This window comes from Acipenser ruthenus, chromosome 6, assembly GCF_902713425.1.
Source record: "Acipenser ruthenus chromosome 6, fAciRut3.2 maternal haplotype, whole genome shotgun sequence".
Classification (NCBI taxonomy): domain Eukaryota; kingdom Metazoa; phylum Chordata; class Actinopteri; order Acipenseriformes; family Acipenseridae; genus Acipenser; species Acipenser ruthenus.
Genome location: NC_081194.1, coordinates 1,449,428 through 1,466,841, shown reverse-complemented (window position 1 = coordinate 1,466,841; position 17,414 = coordinate 1,449,428).

Below are 17,414 nucleotides of genomic sequence, written 5' to 3'. Positions count from 1 at the left end.
CAAGACAAGCAAACTGCAAGCTTTATTTAATCTAGTGTTGTACCGTATATCTGAGTTATGGAATTATTGTGTGAGCTACACCCACTGTAAGTGCACATTTAAAAGGTCTTTTGCAATGGGGGCAAAGACTGTTTCATAAAACACAAATGTTTCACTGTCTATTTAAAAAGCTCAAGTCCTGGGGGTCGCAGGTACTGCAAGCAGCACGCATTCTTACTTATTTTAAGTGCAGTGTAAGATGATTCAAGGCGTTTAATGTAGGTTATATAAACACAGTCTAAACCTGTATTAAAGGCCTTTAATGTCTATAGTGACGGTCCCTTGAGTGGATGCTGTGCTTCTCCCATTCCTGACTAGCAGTCGCCACACATTTCCTTGTACAGAGCCTGTTTGGAGCAGAGGAATTCATGGGTAGGGAATACAGTGCTTAGTGTTTGTCTACCTGCTCTGTGGATAAATACAGTGTCTCCTTTAGCCTTGAGTGCTATCAACCCAGACCCTTTTTACTAGCCCAAATCGAGAAAAGATTTTTAAAAAGAAAAGAGAATGTGTGCAGAAGAAGCCTGGTGTGTGTGGAGAGACGAGGCGGTTTAGTTAAGGCTGGCAGTTTATCTCCAGAAATCACATTTCTCTGATAGCAATTAGAGCCGAGGCAGCCAGGCATCTGCACAGATGAGTCACCATGAGTCACCGGGGAGACAGCCAGCCAGCAGATACGTGAAATTGCCTGGTAAATATAGAACGGCTGCCCGACATTGTACTCCTGTCTCCACTGCTGAGCAGAGGATGACATTAATGATGGGCTTCACCTTGTTCCACACTGGCTGCAGCCCTCTGCTTTATATAGCTGAACCTCTTCACTCTCTCTTCACTCTGCACTGACCCTTCTAACAGCCATTGCTAGCCAGAGTGCTATACAAAACAGCATTAACCCTTGATTGGCATCAGAATCATTTTCACTGCTCCCCCGATCATTGTGTACAGTGAGGTCTCAGTTCCTGAAGCACATTTATCTCTCAGGGTCATGTTGTGCTTAAAAACCTGTGGCTGTATTATAATTATAATTATAATTATAATTATAATTATTATTTTTATTATTATTTGCATTAATAATAATAATCAAAAAGTTTGTGCATCTTTACATAAACGTTTGACTGTAGACGCGATGAACCGACATACAAGAATTTTTTTTTTTTTTTTTTAATGAAATTCTCTTTCAGTCACAGTCACTTTGTATTTAGGTATGCATTAAAGAGGAAGTAGCGGGGTTCCAAAAAACATACACATCCTGACAACTTTTTACACTTTGAACTTTCAACTCTGTTTCAAAATGGCTGCTCTAGTGGGGTTTGAGATCTGTCCTCTAAATCACTGCAGGAAGAGCGATTTAAAAAAAAAAAAAACCGTAACAAGTTATTTAAACAGTTGTAGCAACACGTGGGGATGTGGGACCCCACTACTTACTTTTAATGCCAAACACTGTCTGTATTTCACTGTATGCCACGATTAGCTAAAGTGGTCTTATTTGAGCTTAAAATGATTCATTTTGTTTACCATGCAATTTTCCCATGCTTTCTCCATAGTTGTACTGTGCATTTACCATAGTTTACTCTGGTTTGCAATGTTTATCAATATGCATTACTATACCCTGCAATTCTTTACAATGCTTACTGTACCTATGCTTTACCATGCTTTCACTATGCTTTATTACACTTTACTGTGCTCTGTGGTAAACTTTTATAAGGGATATAAAGCATCACTAAAATGTGCAGCGTGTTGAGAGCTGGATTTCAGGTCCTTTCTTACTGATAGGTTGATGGGCTGATGGATTACCATTGTAAATTGATTAATTCGTATACAACACCAGTTGTCCAAATATAAAAATGCTATGACTGAGCTTCCACTAATAGCTGTACCATTGTAGCTACCAGTAGGCCATTAGTACAGGACGATTGCATTGTCAGTATAGGTCAATTGAATGTATTGAATTTGCTTGCTTCCTGCCAATGATTATTCCAGTTAAGTCAGTTTATTGGAAGGAGTACCCCACACGGTGTCTGATGGAGTGGAGTGCACAGGAGGGGTGTCTATGGAAGGATGCACTAAACAGTGGAATCCTGTTACACTATAGAACACCCTGGAATCCTGTTACACTATAGAACACCCTGGAATCCTGTTACACTATAGAACACCCTGGAATCCTGTTACACTATAGAACACCCTGGAATCCTGTTACACTATAGAACACCCTGGAATCCTGTTACACTATAGAACACCCTGGAATCCTGTTACACTATAGAACACCCTGGAATCCTGTTACACTATAGAACACCCTGGAATCCTGTTACACTATAGAACACCCTGGAATCCTGTTACACTATAGAACACCCTGGAATCCTGTTGCACTATAGAACACCCTGGAATCCTGTTACACTATAGAACACCCTGGAATCCTGTTACACTATAGAACACCCTGGAATAATGTTACACTATAGAACACCCTGGAATCCTGTTGCACTATAGAACACCCTGGAATCCTGTTACACTATAGAACACCCTGGAATAATGTTACACTATAGAACACCCTGGAATCCTGTTACACTATAGAACACCCTGGAATCCTGTTGCACTATAGAACACCCTGGAATCCTGTTACACTATAGAACACCCTGGAATCCTGTTACAATATAGAACACCCTGGAATAATGTTACACTATAGAACACCCTGGAATCCTGTTACACTATAGAACACCCTGGAATCCTGTTGCACTATAGAACACCCTGGAATCCTGTTACACTATAGAACACCCTGGAATAATGTTACACTATAGAACACCCTGGAATAATGTTACACTATAGAACACCCTGGAATAATGTTACACTATAGAACACCCTGGAATAATGTTACACTATAGAACACCCTGGAATCCTGTTGCACTATAGAACACCCTGGAATCCTGTTACACTATAGAACACCCTGGAATCCTGTTACAATATAGAACACCCTGGAATCCTGTTACACTATAGAACACCCTGGAATCCTGTTGCACTATAGAACTGACCCCAGACCCCGGGTCTGCGGGGACTTTCCTTTTATAGGAGAGTGCAGCTGCTGGGCTCTGCCCTTTGCCAGCTGTCATGACTGGAATGTGTTTTTCGGTCTGCTGGTTTAGGACAGGAAAGGACCTCTGCGCTGGAGAGGTAAAGCTGGCATGTTGATCTGTAATGTATTCTTTACATTAGTAAGTGCCAGCACCCTGAAGTTCACACCAATGTATTTCCAGTGAAACAAGAGGAAACTTGGTCCAAAGTAGCAGGTGGTGATGGCTCTAACTATGAAGATACTGATCTAGCCGATGTTACATACATCTAATGCAGGTAGCTTCAACTGAAGAGCAGGGTCTGGTTGAATAATACACCTTCTATATTACGTTTAAGTATAACACTGAAGGATACATTTCCCTAATCTAGGATATTGACTTAAATGTGTTCAGCTGCTTTCTACAACACCATGAAACTCAAGAAACTCTGAAGGAGAAATCTACGGGGGGACATTTAACTCATTACTGAAACCATCAATTAAATAACACACACACAGGGGTCCCAGAGTGGGTCATCTGGGAGCGCAGGATGAGTCACACAGCTTGGACTGCGCCAGTTGGCGTCCGGGCTGTGCAAAGAGGCCAAACTTTGCTGGGGACTCCGAAGGGGGCGTCACATTGGCTCTGACGCTCCCGGGGTGGGCGGTGGGAAACCGGCAGGTATTGCTTCTCCTCATCGAGCAACAGCGAACCCAGACACAGAGCACATTCAGAGTGGATAAGAGGCAGGGCTGATCTCTGTTCTCTGGGATCGGTAGCCCGCTCACCTGGATTGCTTGGTGTAAAAGTGATTCTGGCTTTAGGCTTGTGAGATCGGAGGACGCTCACACCCCCTCAGAACGTCTGTGCTGTGTGGGGACTCGCTGTTGTGAGGAGAACAAACATAATTGGACATTCCAAATTTGGGGGAAAATAAATGAAAAGAATAATTGGTCACTCTAAATTTATAAAATATATATATATATATATACATATATATATATATATATATATATATATATATATATATATATATATATATATATTAAAATAAATTAAAAAAAAAACACACACACAGTCAGTATAATTACAACTGCTCTGAATGATGGCAAACGCCATACAAAAGAAATAGAGAGAGTGCAGTTCAAAGCTGTTTCCTCTTTAAAAATGCACAGTGTTTAATGAAACGCCTTGTGATGAGCTAGAGTTCTGTAGCCTGCCCTGGTCTTCCTGTATGAGTCCCTGTGTATCAGTGCTCTGGGGGCTGCTGCCCATCATGCCTGCAGTCAATCAATGGGCTGTTTTAATGATGATCATCATGGCCTGGCCTGGCTCAAGGGGAGGCCCAGATCAATCGGCAGAGTGCCGGAGCCCGCAGGGCGGCCTGCACTGAAACAGGGGAGCTGCTTTCATTAAATGTCACTTCACGAGACCCCCGCTTGGTGGGCCCGGCTATTTCGGGCCTAACAGGATGCAGCAGGTTTAAATACCCCCTGTTTGAAGTGAGAAGCACTGGAGCTGCCTGAGCTGAAGACAGAGAGCGAGAGAGAGAGAGACAGAGAGAGGGAGGGAGGGGGGAGAGGGAGAGAAAATATAAATTTAAAATGTCTCATAATATTATTAATTTATTTTCTCTTTTTGTTGAGTCCAACACTGTTCAACAATTATATTAACGAGCTGGCCACAGTGTTGGAGCAGTCTGCAGTCCCTGGCCTCACTCTACACGACAAAGGAATTCAATTCCTGCTCTACGCAGATGATCTGGTCCTGCTGTCGCCCACAGAGCAGGGTCTACAGCAGAGCCTGTCACTGCTAGAGCAGTACTGTCAGACCTGGGCCCTGGCAGTAAACATGAACAAGACCAGAGTCTGTATAATATAAATCCCCCCGTCAAAATTTGGCTCCAGATTTTTGAAAGTGAGATTCAGCCAATTGCCCTCTATGGCAGTGATGTGTGGGGTCCAATCACCAACCAGGACTACACAAAATGGGACAAACACCCCACAGAAACCCTGCATGCAGAGTTCTGCAAAACATCATGAAATTACAAAGAAAAACACCAAACAATGCATGCAGGGCTGAATTAGGCCTTTATCCATTGATTATTAATATCCAAAAAAGGGCATTCAAATACTGGATTCATCTAAAAAATAGTGACCTAAACTCACTTCATCATAAAGCCCTGCAATAACAAGAGCTCAGCCCAGAAAAGAGTCCCCTCAGCCAGCTGGTCTTGAAGCTCTCCGAGCTGAGCAACACTGACATCAGTCAGCTTCAGGACAGCATTGCAAAAACAATTCCAATTAGTGTCAACCAAATTATAAAACACCTGAAACACTCCTAACTGTACCATTGGGATACCAACACTAAAACACAAAACAAACTAGAGTGCTATCGGACCCTAAATAGAAATTACACCCTAGCAGAATACCTGGTAACTGTCAGAAACACAAAGCAGAGGCAGATCCTGACCAAATACCGGCTCAGTGACCACAACCTGGCCATTGAAAAAGGCCGACACAGGCAAACCTGGCTGGCCAGGGAGAACAGGCTCTGTGGTCACTGAGAGACAGGAGAGGTCGAGACAGAGATTCACTTCCTGAATCAGCAGAACACTCCTAGGTTACAGTACGAGTAGCAGCACACTCCTAGGGTACAGTATGAGTAGCAGCACACTCCTAGGGTACAGTATGAGTAGCAGCACACTCCTAGGGTACAGTATGAGTAGCAGCACACCCCTAGGGTACAGTATGAGTAGCAGCACACTCCTAGGGTACAGTATGAGTAGCAGCACACCTCTAGGGTACAGTATGAGTAGCAGCACACCCCTAGGGTACAGTATGAGTAGCAGCACACTCCTATGGTACAGTATGAGTAGCAGCACACTCCTAGGGTACAGTATGAGTAGCAGCACACTCCTAGGTTACAGTATGAGTAGCAGCACACTCCTAGGGTACAGTATGAGTAGCAGCACACTCCTAGGTTACAGTATGAGTAGCAGCACACTCCTAGGGTACAGTATGAGTAGCAGCACACTCCTAGGGTACAGTATGAGTAGCAGCACACTCCTAGGTTACAGTATGAGTAGCAGCACACTCCTAGGGTACAGTATGAGTAGCAGCACACTCCTAGGGTACAGTATGAGTAGCAGCACACTCCTAGGTTACAGTATGAGTAGCAGCACACCTCTAGGGTACAGTATGAGTAGCAGCACACTCCTAGGGTACAGTATCAGTAGCAGCACACTCCTAGGGTACAGTATGAGTAGCAGCACACTCCTAGGTTACAGTACATAGTATATTTACTACTGTGTAGCTGTGTATTAGGTTTGAATATGGCTTTGGTGGCAACTGAATAGGTTTGGTGGTCTTAAGCTATTATTGTCCAAATAACAAAAAACAGGCTCTTTTGCACACACAGTTATGGAGCTCTTAACCTTATCTAACCTGTAGGGGTCAGAATTCGTAACAGCAGTACATCGCTCAGCACTGCCTGCTGCACTAATGACATACTGCCCATTGCTACTGCAAGTCCAGCATTCAGTTCAATCACCAGAATCGTGACACAAATAAAGACAATACAGAGTGATGCTACCACTTCTAGTTATGCAGAAACTAATGTCCATCCACAAGATCCCTTTTGCTCTGAGATAGTGGCACAGAACACAGCCGCAAGCAAGGTACAGCACTCAGCACAGCTCACTGCTCGTATGTTAAAGATAAGAGAGAGCAAATCCAATTAAAGATAAACAAAAGTGTGTCAAAGAAAAATAATGGTGTGTCAGCAGTAAAATATACCAATAAACGTGGCAGGTCGAAGAAGAAAATATGCAGACTTGCAGGACTGTATTACGGGGGAACAGATATGGGGGGGGTTCCTGCTGTTAGCGTGTGACAGGACAATTATTCAGCAGCATGCAAACAGCTTCAAATGAATGGTTTGAGCTGAGACTCTGAGGCCGTCAGCTCAGCTGCTGCCATATTGTTTCAAGCACAGGGTTAGTGAAAGCACAAGCTTGATCATGTTGTGGTGCTATGATCAAGGGATTCAAAGATTTTAAAGACTTGGTTCTATCTATACTGTTATCTTTTAGTGTGATGCAGCTAGCAGAGAAGGGCCTATCCATTGATTCCTAGTATTGATACCCTGCTGTTCAGATAATCAATCATTACTACAGTAGTTCATTAAATAAATAAAGAGTAAACTTCCACAAAATATCACCCGTAGTATTATATCACATGACTGATTCTTTTACTCTCACATGGCTGTTACTGTACATGTAAAATGTAGAAATAGAACCAAGAACTGAATGCTAATATTGTACAGCCTGGTGTACACAGTTTAACAGCCCCATATAAAAGTCAATACCAGTCCTATAAAAGTTTACTGCGGTATACATTGATAAAACAATATCACAGCGTTATAAAGCTTGGGTAAAGCAAGGTAAACCACACAGTGCCAGTGTAAACCTTTATTAGGGCAATTGAACGGGTGACACATTAACCCACAAGACTGAAGCTAAAGAAATGGAAAGATCTGAAGTTACATGACACACACTTGAAATGTTGCTGAATTAAGCACTAAGACCTGGCAAGGTGTGCGTTATTGGTAAATAACCACAAAGCTAGGGGAATAGCCTGATGCTTAATACCACACCTTGCACTGCTGTGAATCTTGTTCAGCCAGTCTTTTCACCCATTGTATAGCACACACAAGTCTGTTTGTGTTCAGAAAGGCAGTACAACCTCCATCTGGACCACCCTGGTAGAAAAGGCCACTTCACAATTAGGGGCGCTTTTTATACAGCCTCAGTTTACTCCTGTTGAAGGCAGTATAAAGCCACGTTCAGTTTTAAGGTGACCCCTGAATTCAGTTTTAAGGTGACCCCTGAATTCAGTTTTAAGGTGACCCCTGAATTCAGTTTTAAGGTGACCCCTGAATTCAGTTTTAAGGTGACCCCTGAATTCAGTTTTAAGGTGACCCCTTGAATTCAGTCTTAGGCCCCCACCTGCAGTATCAGACACATCAGACACTGTTAAATGACCTCTCACGACACCATGCTGTAAACTGCCAAACCTCTGAAAACTTGGATGCAGAGTGATGTAACACGATTGGCACATTTGATTCATATATACTACATCAATAAATCAGAACAGTTTGCCTAGATGCAAACTAAAATCTTCCGGAATGGAAATAAGACACCTGTTGCATAGCAGTTTCCCCCATTCCAGGTTTTGCTACAAGCTTGATCCATAGTGTATGGGTAACAAGTTCAGGTGTGTATTATTAAACCTATAGTAAAACCAGGAATGGATCAAACTGCTATGCACTGCTATGCAGTGTGGAGTAGTGGTTAGGGCTCTGGACTCTTGACTGGAGGGTCGTGGGTTCAATCCCAGGTGGGGGACACTGCTGCTGTACCCTTGAGCAACGTACTTTACCTAGATTACACCAGTAAAAACCCAACTGTATAAATGGGTAATTGCATGTAAAAATAATGTGTAAAAAAATAAACAATGTAATTGTATGTAAAAAATAATGTGATATCTTGCAACAATTGTAAGTCGCCCTGGATAAGGGCATCTGCTGATAAATAATAATAATCTTATTTGCATCTCTGATCTTCGTATGATCCTTTGATAAATGTTTTGACTATGTACCTACAGTAGTAAGGTCACCCACCTCTTAAGCCCACAGTTAGTTGGCCCTGTGACCATCCAGTGTGGAGTAGTGGTTAGGGCTCTGGACTCTTGACCAGAGGGTTGTGGGTTCAATCCCCAGTGGGGGACACTGCTGTTGTACCCTTGAGCAAGGTACTTTACCTAGATTGCTCCAGTAATAACCCAACTGTATAAATGGGTAATTGTATGTAAAAATAATGTGATATTTGTATAATGTGATATGTTGTAACAGTTGTAAGTCGCCCTGGATAAGGGTGTCTGCTAAGAAATAAAAAATAATAATAATAATCCTGAATACCTAGGATTTATTTTTTTTGTCCCGGGGTCTGGCCCTGTCTACAGGCAACTGAGATCAGGACCAGCAGCAGCTACCACAAGTTCAGCTACAGGCCAACTGCATTCCTTTCTTAAAGAAAACTGTGAATGACGGCACAGTAAGTCTCTGACCAGGAATGGCTACGATGTGAATAACTGATCAGAATTATTATTAGAGATAGGACAAATCCTTTCCCTGGGAGCACTGGGATAATAGTGAGCACTATGTGATCTAACAGTTCCACACAAACACAGTAAATGAGTGCTGTCCATTCATCCAGCCCTCATTCCCTCTCAGCACAAAGCAGCAAGCTATGCAGAAACACAGAGCGAATGCTTTTTTTTCCTTAGCCAAGTTAAAGTGCCCATACATTTTTAAAGCTGTTTCCTATTTAATCCTATGTTTCAGTTTTGCATTCTCCTGAGCTCCCTCATAAAAGTTTCCCATAGTAAAATCATAGTATAATAACGCATAGTGAAAGCATGGTAAAGTATAGGTAAGCACTGTAAAGAATAGAAATGTATGCTAAAGCATATTAAGAAACATGGCAAACCAGGGTAAACAATGTTAAATGTAGAGTATAACCATGGGAAAAGCATGGGAAAACTGCAGAAATATCATGCAAAAATACTATGGTAAACTTTTATAAGGCCTCCTCAGAGCTTAACGATGTAATATCATTCTGCTGCAAGTAGTACCAGGAGATCCCAGATACCCGTTAAAATCAGATCTTATTGAAGCAGGTGCAAAGGCAATCGTGGAATAAAACTATTGTATTGGTATGACACTAACAAGGAACAACTTGTTGCAGGACTGATCTGTTGTGGGTAGTTGTATACCGCTCTCTCCTCCTGTGTCTGTGCAGATGGGGCATGTCCACTTCATCACTCCTGCACAGCATCGTCCATCCATGCCACTTCATCACTCGTGCACTGCATCGTCCATCCATGCCACTTCATCACTCCTGCATGGCATCGTCCATCCATGCCACTTCATCACCGAGGGTGCAGGCGGAACTGAAGATGGGCAGCAGTGTGGAGTAGTGGTTAGGGCTCTGGACTAGAGGGTCGTGGGTTCAATCCCAGGTGGGGGACACTGCTGCTGTACCCTTGAGCAAGGTACTTTACCTAGATTTCTCCAGTAAATTGACCTGTTTAATAGCCTATGGTGTGTAGTATCTATCATTCTCTATTATTGTTTCCTATAGTATTATTTGCTACTATACTTTCTAATTATTCCAGAAATTATTCAAGAATCTTGATTTGAATACTTTCGCTATACCTTTCTTCAGTGCTCCCAAAGCACTGAGCTGAAGATCAGCAGCTCCACACCACCATCTGGTGGATGCTTTTAGACAGTCCCACCCCCCCCCCCCCCCCCCCCCCTAGTCTTAGACTGAAACCCCTGTGCACCACTGCCGCTTCCTATTATCTTATTCATGAGTGAGCTTATGCCGTTTTGTAGGTCACAATGAGCAAGCCCATGAATTGTAAAGATCATTTATGTAAAGGATCGGCCCTGACAGCTGCTTGGCTGCCGAGGGTGCAGGTGGAACTGAAGATGGGACGCGTAGATTCCACTCCGCCGCTGAGCTGCAGCTTCCGCTGACTTGGTGCTTATTGGAATCAAAGGTAGGCTTGAGAAGCACGTGAAAGTACAAGCACAAGAAACCAGTCATCTTAAGTGCATCTCTAACAAATTGTTAATGGATCACAAACTATATAGAGGCTGTTACTGTTCGGGTAATGAGACCCAGCGGGGAGCAGAGAGGAGCTGAGAGCCACAGTGAAGCCAGCTCTGCAGAGAGAGACAGCAGAGACTGGGTAAGAATACAGAGGCAGCTTGACCCCTTCGAGGCAGGGGAGGCTGTAGAGACTGAAACAGGCACAGTGCTGCACAGAGCACACAGCATCTAGCAGTGAGGCAGGCCAGTCAGTGCAACCTCCTGTCTCAAAGGAAATGTAGTATGTCATGGGGCTGCAGCTTCTTTTCATTATACCTACAGGTGCAATTGAAGAACACAATACAGTAATAGCATTGTGAATGCTGTGTGCAGTTAAACTGCAGGTGCAACACAATCTGCTTGCAGTCTAACTCGTCTTTTCTGTCCTCCACTGTACTGCATTTCCATTGCAGTTCCATCCTCTATGCGGTGCCATGTGTAGATTTAACTTAAAACTTGTATTTTTTCCCCAGATTTATAAATGTTGTGAAAATAAATACATTTTTTAAAAAATATGCGTAATGAAAAGTGTAAGTTACTGCACGCAGGCAATAAAAATGTCAATTATAAATATCATATGGGAGATACTGAAATTGAAGGAATCTATGAAAAAGATCTAGGAGTTTATGTTGACTCAGAAATGTCTTCATCTAGACAATGTGGGGAAGCTGTAAAAAAGGCCAACAAAATGCTCAGATATATAGTAAAAAGTGTTGAATTTAAATCAAGGGAAGTAATGTTAAAACTTTACAATGCAGTAGTAAGACCTCATCTAGAATATTGTGTTCAGTTCTGGTCACTTTGCTACAAAAAGGATATTGCTGCTCTAGAAAGAGTGCAAAGAAGAGCGACCAGAATTATTCCTGGTTTAAAAGGAATGTTATATGCAGACAGGCTAAAATAATTGAATCTATTCAGTCTTGAACAAAGAAGACTATGCGACAATCTGATGCAAGCATTCAAAATTCTAAAAGGTATTGACAATGTCGACCCGGGGGACTTTTTTGACCTGAAAAAAGAAACAAGGACCAGGGATCACAAATGGAGATTAGATAAAGGGGCATTCAAAACAGAAAATAGGAGGCACTTTTTTACACAGAGAATTGTGGGTCTGGCACCAACTCCCCAGTAATGTTGTAGAAGCCGACACCCTGGGATCCTTCAAGAAGCGGCTTGATGAGAGTGCACAGTGCAGCACACTGGTATATGTCACAGACAGTGCACAGTGCAGCACACTGGTATATATCACAGACAGTGCACAGTGCAGCACACTGGTATATATCACAGAGAGTGCACAGTGCAGCACACTGGTATGTATCACAGAGAGTGCACAGTGCAGCACACTGGTGTATATCACAGACAGTGCACAGTGCAGCACACTGGTATATATCACAGAGAGTGCACAGTGCAGCACACTGGTGTATATCACAGAGAGTCAGACCCTTTGAACACTGATCCAGACGCTCACTTACACTACAGACACCACTAGGGACCTGTGATGGAGAACCTGGTTTGTTATTAAAAATCTACACGGGAGCCACTTAAAGATTTAGCTGCAGAAGCCTCCTGTCCTATTTCCAGGCGCAGCAGTGTTGGTGTCATGTTAATGTTCCACAGAGTGCTAATTCAAGGACTGGGCAGAATACACGCAGCCTCTTTACTCAGCCCCATCCCGACTCCAGAGTGTCACTGATAGTGGTGTTTAATATTTATATCTATTTATTTAAATATTGACAAGGACAAAATCTTCTGAGCTGTACAGCAGAGACAGACATGTTTCCTTGCTGACAGCCCCACGTCAGGAGAGACAGATTTAGGTCACAGTAAAAATAATTTTTTTAAAGGATTGTAATATATTCTGAAATGTTTGTGTGCATTATTGAATTTGGTGGCAGTATGCAAAGCTCAATAAATGACCAATCTAATACATTTGCACACTACTGTGTTGTATTATTATTATTTATTTCTTAGCAGACACCCTTATCCAGGGCAACTTACAATTGTTACAAGATATCACATTATACAGATATCACATTCTTTTTTACATACAATTATCCATTTATACAGTTGGGTTTTTACTGGAACAATCTAGGTCAAGTACCTTGCTCAAGGGTACAGCAGCCGTGTCCCCCACCTGGGACTGAACCCACAATCCTCTGGTCAAGAGTCCAGAGTCCAGAGCCCTAACCACTACTCCACACTGCTGTGTTGTACAGTATATCTCTATATATTGACACTGTGCTGAGAGTATCGAAGCCAGTGAATGTGTCCAGCAGGGGCCTGGCTCCACACTGCTCACAGGCTGAGCTCCAGATCATTATTTCTGCTGACACTGTGCAGCTGTTTCCCAATTTCTCTAGGAGCAACTTCAATTAATTTTTTTTTTTATGCCACATTAGTGTTTCTCAGGAAGAGAAGGCACGGCCAGTTTGAACGTGCGTTGATCTAACAGTGGCTGACAGGCAGGTTTCAGATGGCTCTCTGGGGCCGTGCCCTCCTGAGTGACTTCACCACTCCAAACTCAACCACAACGCCCCCCCACAGAACACTCAATTAGCACACTCACCAGTAAAGAAGTAATGATGACCATAATAAAGGACGCTTCATCTGTTTAATATTCATTGAGGTACATGTGTTCAGAAATTGGAAGCAGGACCGAATCCGTTCTCCCTTGTATACGTTTGTGACGTTTTAACTAGGCGAGCTCATGTTTTAAACAGTGACTCACCGGCTAGTCTCTCTCGTGACGTGCTGTGGAGCAGAAAGGAGATGGGATGAATTTCAAACAGTTTAAGAAAATGTTTGGGGTAAAAATCAAGAAAAAAGAATCTCACCTTTTGGTTCCGCATTAGCAGTAAATAGGACGAATATTTTGGCATATTTTTCAGGAATACCAGGATATTTACTAAGTGGGGTAAAAAGGGCAATGCATCCACCAGCCACCATTTATCTGCCCTGTCACTAGTGTTTCAGGTGTAGTGCAACAGCCTGGCCACACCAGCAAAGTGCTATTGTAACAAGTGCCTTACAGCCTTATAATATGTACAGTAGTAGACCCTGATAACGATTTGATACAGCCATCTGAAATGTCTTTATAATATACAGCCACCTGAAATGTCTTTATAATATATAGCACTAGACCCGGATATTGATGTGATACAGCCATCTGAAATGCCTTTATGATATATAGCAGACCCTGATATTGATGCGATACAGCCATCTGAAATGTCTTTCTAATATATAGCAGACCCTGGTATTGATGTGATCCAGCCCTCTGAAATGTCTTTATAATATACAGCACTAGACCCTGATATCGATGCGATCCAGCCCTCTGAAATGTCTTTATAATATACAGCACTAGACCCTGGTATTGATGTGATCCAGCCCTCTGAAATGTCTTTATAATATACAGCACTAGACCCTGGTATTGATGTGATCCAGCCCTCTGAAATTTCTTTCTAATATATATATTATTGTGAAGAAGCGTGACCGGACCTGTCAGCAGCTGCTGTGCAATGAGAGTGGCCGACAGAGTGTGAGGGTCCAGGGAGCAGAGGAGTAAAGATTCATGCCAACATCACACCAAGCTCCTCTGCATTTCAAACAACATTGTCAGCAGCAGAACATGGCAGCTGGGACTGTTCACACTGTGCGTGCATTACAAGAACACAAACAGGAAGACACATTCATGGTTATAATCTATTACACTATAAACAGTCAATAGAGGAGGGCAGAGACAGGATTCTTACTGGCAGGGGAGGCATCACACAGGGGTGCAGGCTCGCTCTCCACTGCATGCCATTGGAGTTTATTACAGAGGTTAATTAGGCTTTCTTTAATTTCACCATTACTGCATCCCCCAGCCTAGCCCAGGTCTTACAGTGTGCACAGCTAAAGATCAAAACAGCACATTGAATAGAAACAGCAGCTAGTGTGTCAGTGTCAGACCCCTGTAGATAATTTCGGATCACTCAGGGGACAGGGCACACGTGCTGCCCCGGATATTTGGTACAAAGACGTTTATTTATCACTGAGGAAAGCAGTCCCTCAGTAAGAGAAACAATAACATTGTGAGAGAGAGGCTGGGAGGGGTAATGATGTCACCCCCCCCCCCCTTAAAAAAACAAACAAACAAGGGAAACAAACAATAGTAATGTGTTTACTGTCCATCGGCTGCCAGTGCTAACACACAGCGCAGATGTGGGCTGAGCTATCTGCATAACAAGCAATATTATACTAAAACTAGAAGAAGTTTTCAATTTCTTCATCCAGGGTTTGTCAAAGATATTTTTTGATTTCTAAATGTAGCACTATTGAGTGTTTTACAATGTAATAGTTATGGATCATAAGCAATATTATAATCTTCAATATTTCTTCCTCAGGGACATCTGTATATGCAGTAGTGAGCACATGTATTAGAACACCCCATTGCTTCTGTAATTCAGCAGTGTGCACATGTATTAGAACACCCCATTGCTTCTGTAGTTCAGCAGTGTGCTCATGTATTAGAACACTCCATTGCTTCTGTAGTTCAGCAGTGTGCACATGTATTAGAACACCCCATTGCTTCTGTAGTTCAGCAGTGTGCTCATGTATTAGAACACCCCATTGCTTCTGTAGTTCAGCAGTGTGCTCATGTATTAGAACACTCCATTGCTTCTGAGTTCAGCAGTGTGCTCATGTATTAGAACACCCCATTGCTTCTGTAGTTCAGCAGTGTGCACATGTATTAGAACACCCCATTGCTTCTGTAGTTCAGCAGTGTGCTCATGTATTAGAACACCCCATTGCTTCTGTAGTTCAGCAGTGTGCACATGTATTAGAACACCCCATTGCTTCTGTAGTTCAGCAGTGTGCACATGTATTAGAACACCCCATTGCTTCTGTAGTTCAGCAGTGTGCTCATGTATTAGAACACCCCATTGCTTCTGTAGTTCAGCAGTGTGCACTTGTATTAGAACACCCCATTGCTTCTGTAGTTCAGCAGTGTGCTCATGTATTAGAACACCCCATTGCTTCTGTAGTTCAGCAGTGTGCTCATGTATTAGAACACCCCATTGCTTCTGTAGTTCAGCAGTGTGCTCATGTATTAGAACACCCCATTGCTTCTGTAGTTCAGCAGTGTGCTCATGTATTAGAACACCCCATTGCTTCTGTAGTTCAGCAGTGTGCTCATGTATTAGAACACCCCATTGCTTCTGTAGTTCAGCAGTGTGCTCATGTATTAGAACACCCCATTGCTTCTGTAGTTCAGCAGTGTGCTCATGTATTAGAACACCCCATTGCTTCTGTAGTCTTGATTTGTTGTGCACATGAAATCCAACCACTGGAATTGAAATCTTGAAAAATGGTCAGAATAGGCAAATTAGTGATTGTCCAATTTAGTTGATGACTTTAATAGTTCACGCATGCAATTAATTTAAAATACCCAAAGTAAGAGAAAAGGAACACAGATAAAACGCATGAGACTTTTTAGAAGTTGTTTAAGAGGCCTAATTAAAGCACAGAATGGTCTAACATCGGCTCCAGTGGAAAGCAGAACGAGGTGGCTAGTCTGATCCACATTCCCTGGGGCAGGCAGGCTGGATAACTGATAAGTGCCAGGAGCTGGTGCAGGGAATGATTCTGTGAGATCAAGCTCAAGCAGAGCGCTGCAGCGCGCGCGTCTCCTCAGAGCGCAGCAGGGTAATGCGAGCCATCACTTCTGACATTAGACAGCGCATCACTTACGCAGCGCTGCTGAAAAGTTTACAGCCGACTACAGGGAGGTCTCGCTGGTTGACAAGGAGAAACGGGAAACCAGCACAAAAGTATGCAGAGAAATCTGCTGTAGGGGAATCTCTGATGCAGCATTAGCTCCTTGCCTTGACAAACCATGAATTATTTTATATAGTTATCAATTTAGATTCGTTTTCCTGGTTGATTTTTTTTATCAGGTGCTTCAAGAATTGCTATGTTAGAAAAGTGACACTTGCTAAGTATCTGAAGCACAGCATCTGTCTGTCAATAGCTTAACAAATGTGAGAAAATTCAGGGTGCCTTTGCATTGCCCCATTGGATTGTTATACCATGGTAAGAGTAGCAGTGTAGTATAGCACAGTGAACACAGGGTGGAAGCATGGTAAAGCACATGCAGGCAAGGAACATCACATCCTAGTTTACATTAAATGTGATGGCTTCTTACAGCACAATTTAGGAATATATTGCTTTGTTCTCGTTTTCTTGCTACAAAACTTTAGATTTGTTGTAAAAAAAAGAAAGAAAAACCGCTTCCTCTACAGAGCTGTATTTGGAGTTACAGAGTCCTCAAGGTGTTCTACTGCGTTGCAGTCCAGGGTTTTAACTATTGCAGCTATCTGAGCACATTAATGATACAAAGACATTTTCCTGAGGGGGTTACAGCCTGGCTCAGCCTCCGTTTCCATCCCAGCACTGGGGATGTTTAGTGTTAAAGGGCTTTCAAAGCAGCAGTTCTTTGATTATTCTGATTCAGGTTAGGGTCATTGTGGAAGGGTGGTGGGCAATTCACTGACACAAGGAGACAGTACTTTATTTGTAGCGCCGCTCAGGCGTACTGATTTATTTGATGCAGTAGATGGCGCTGTTGTCCGTGT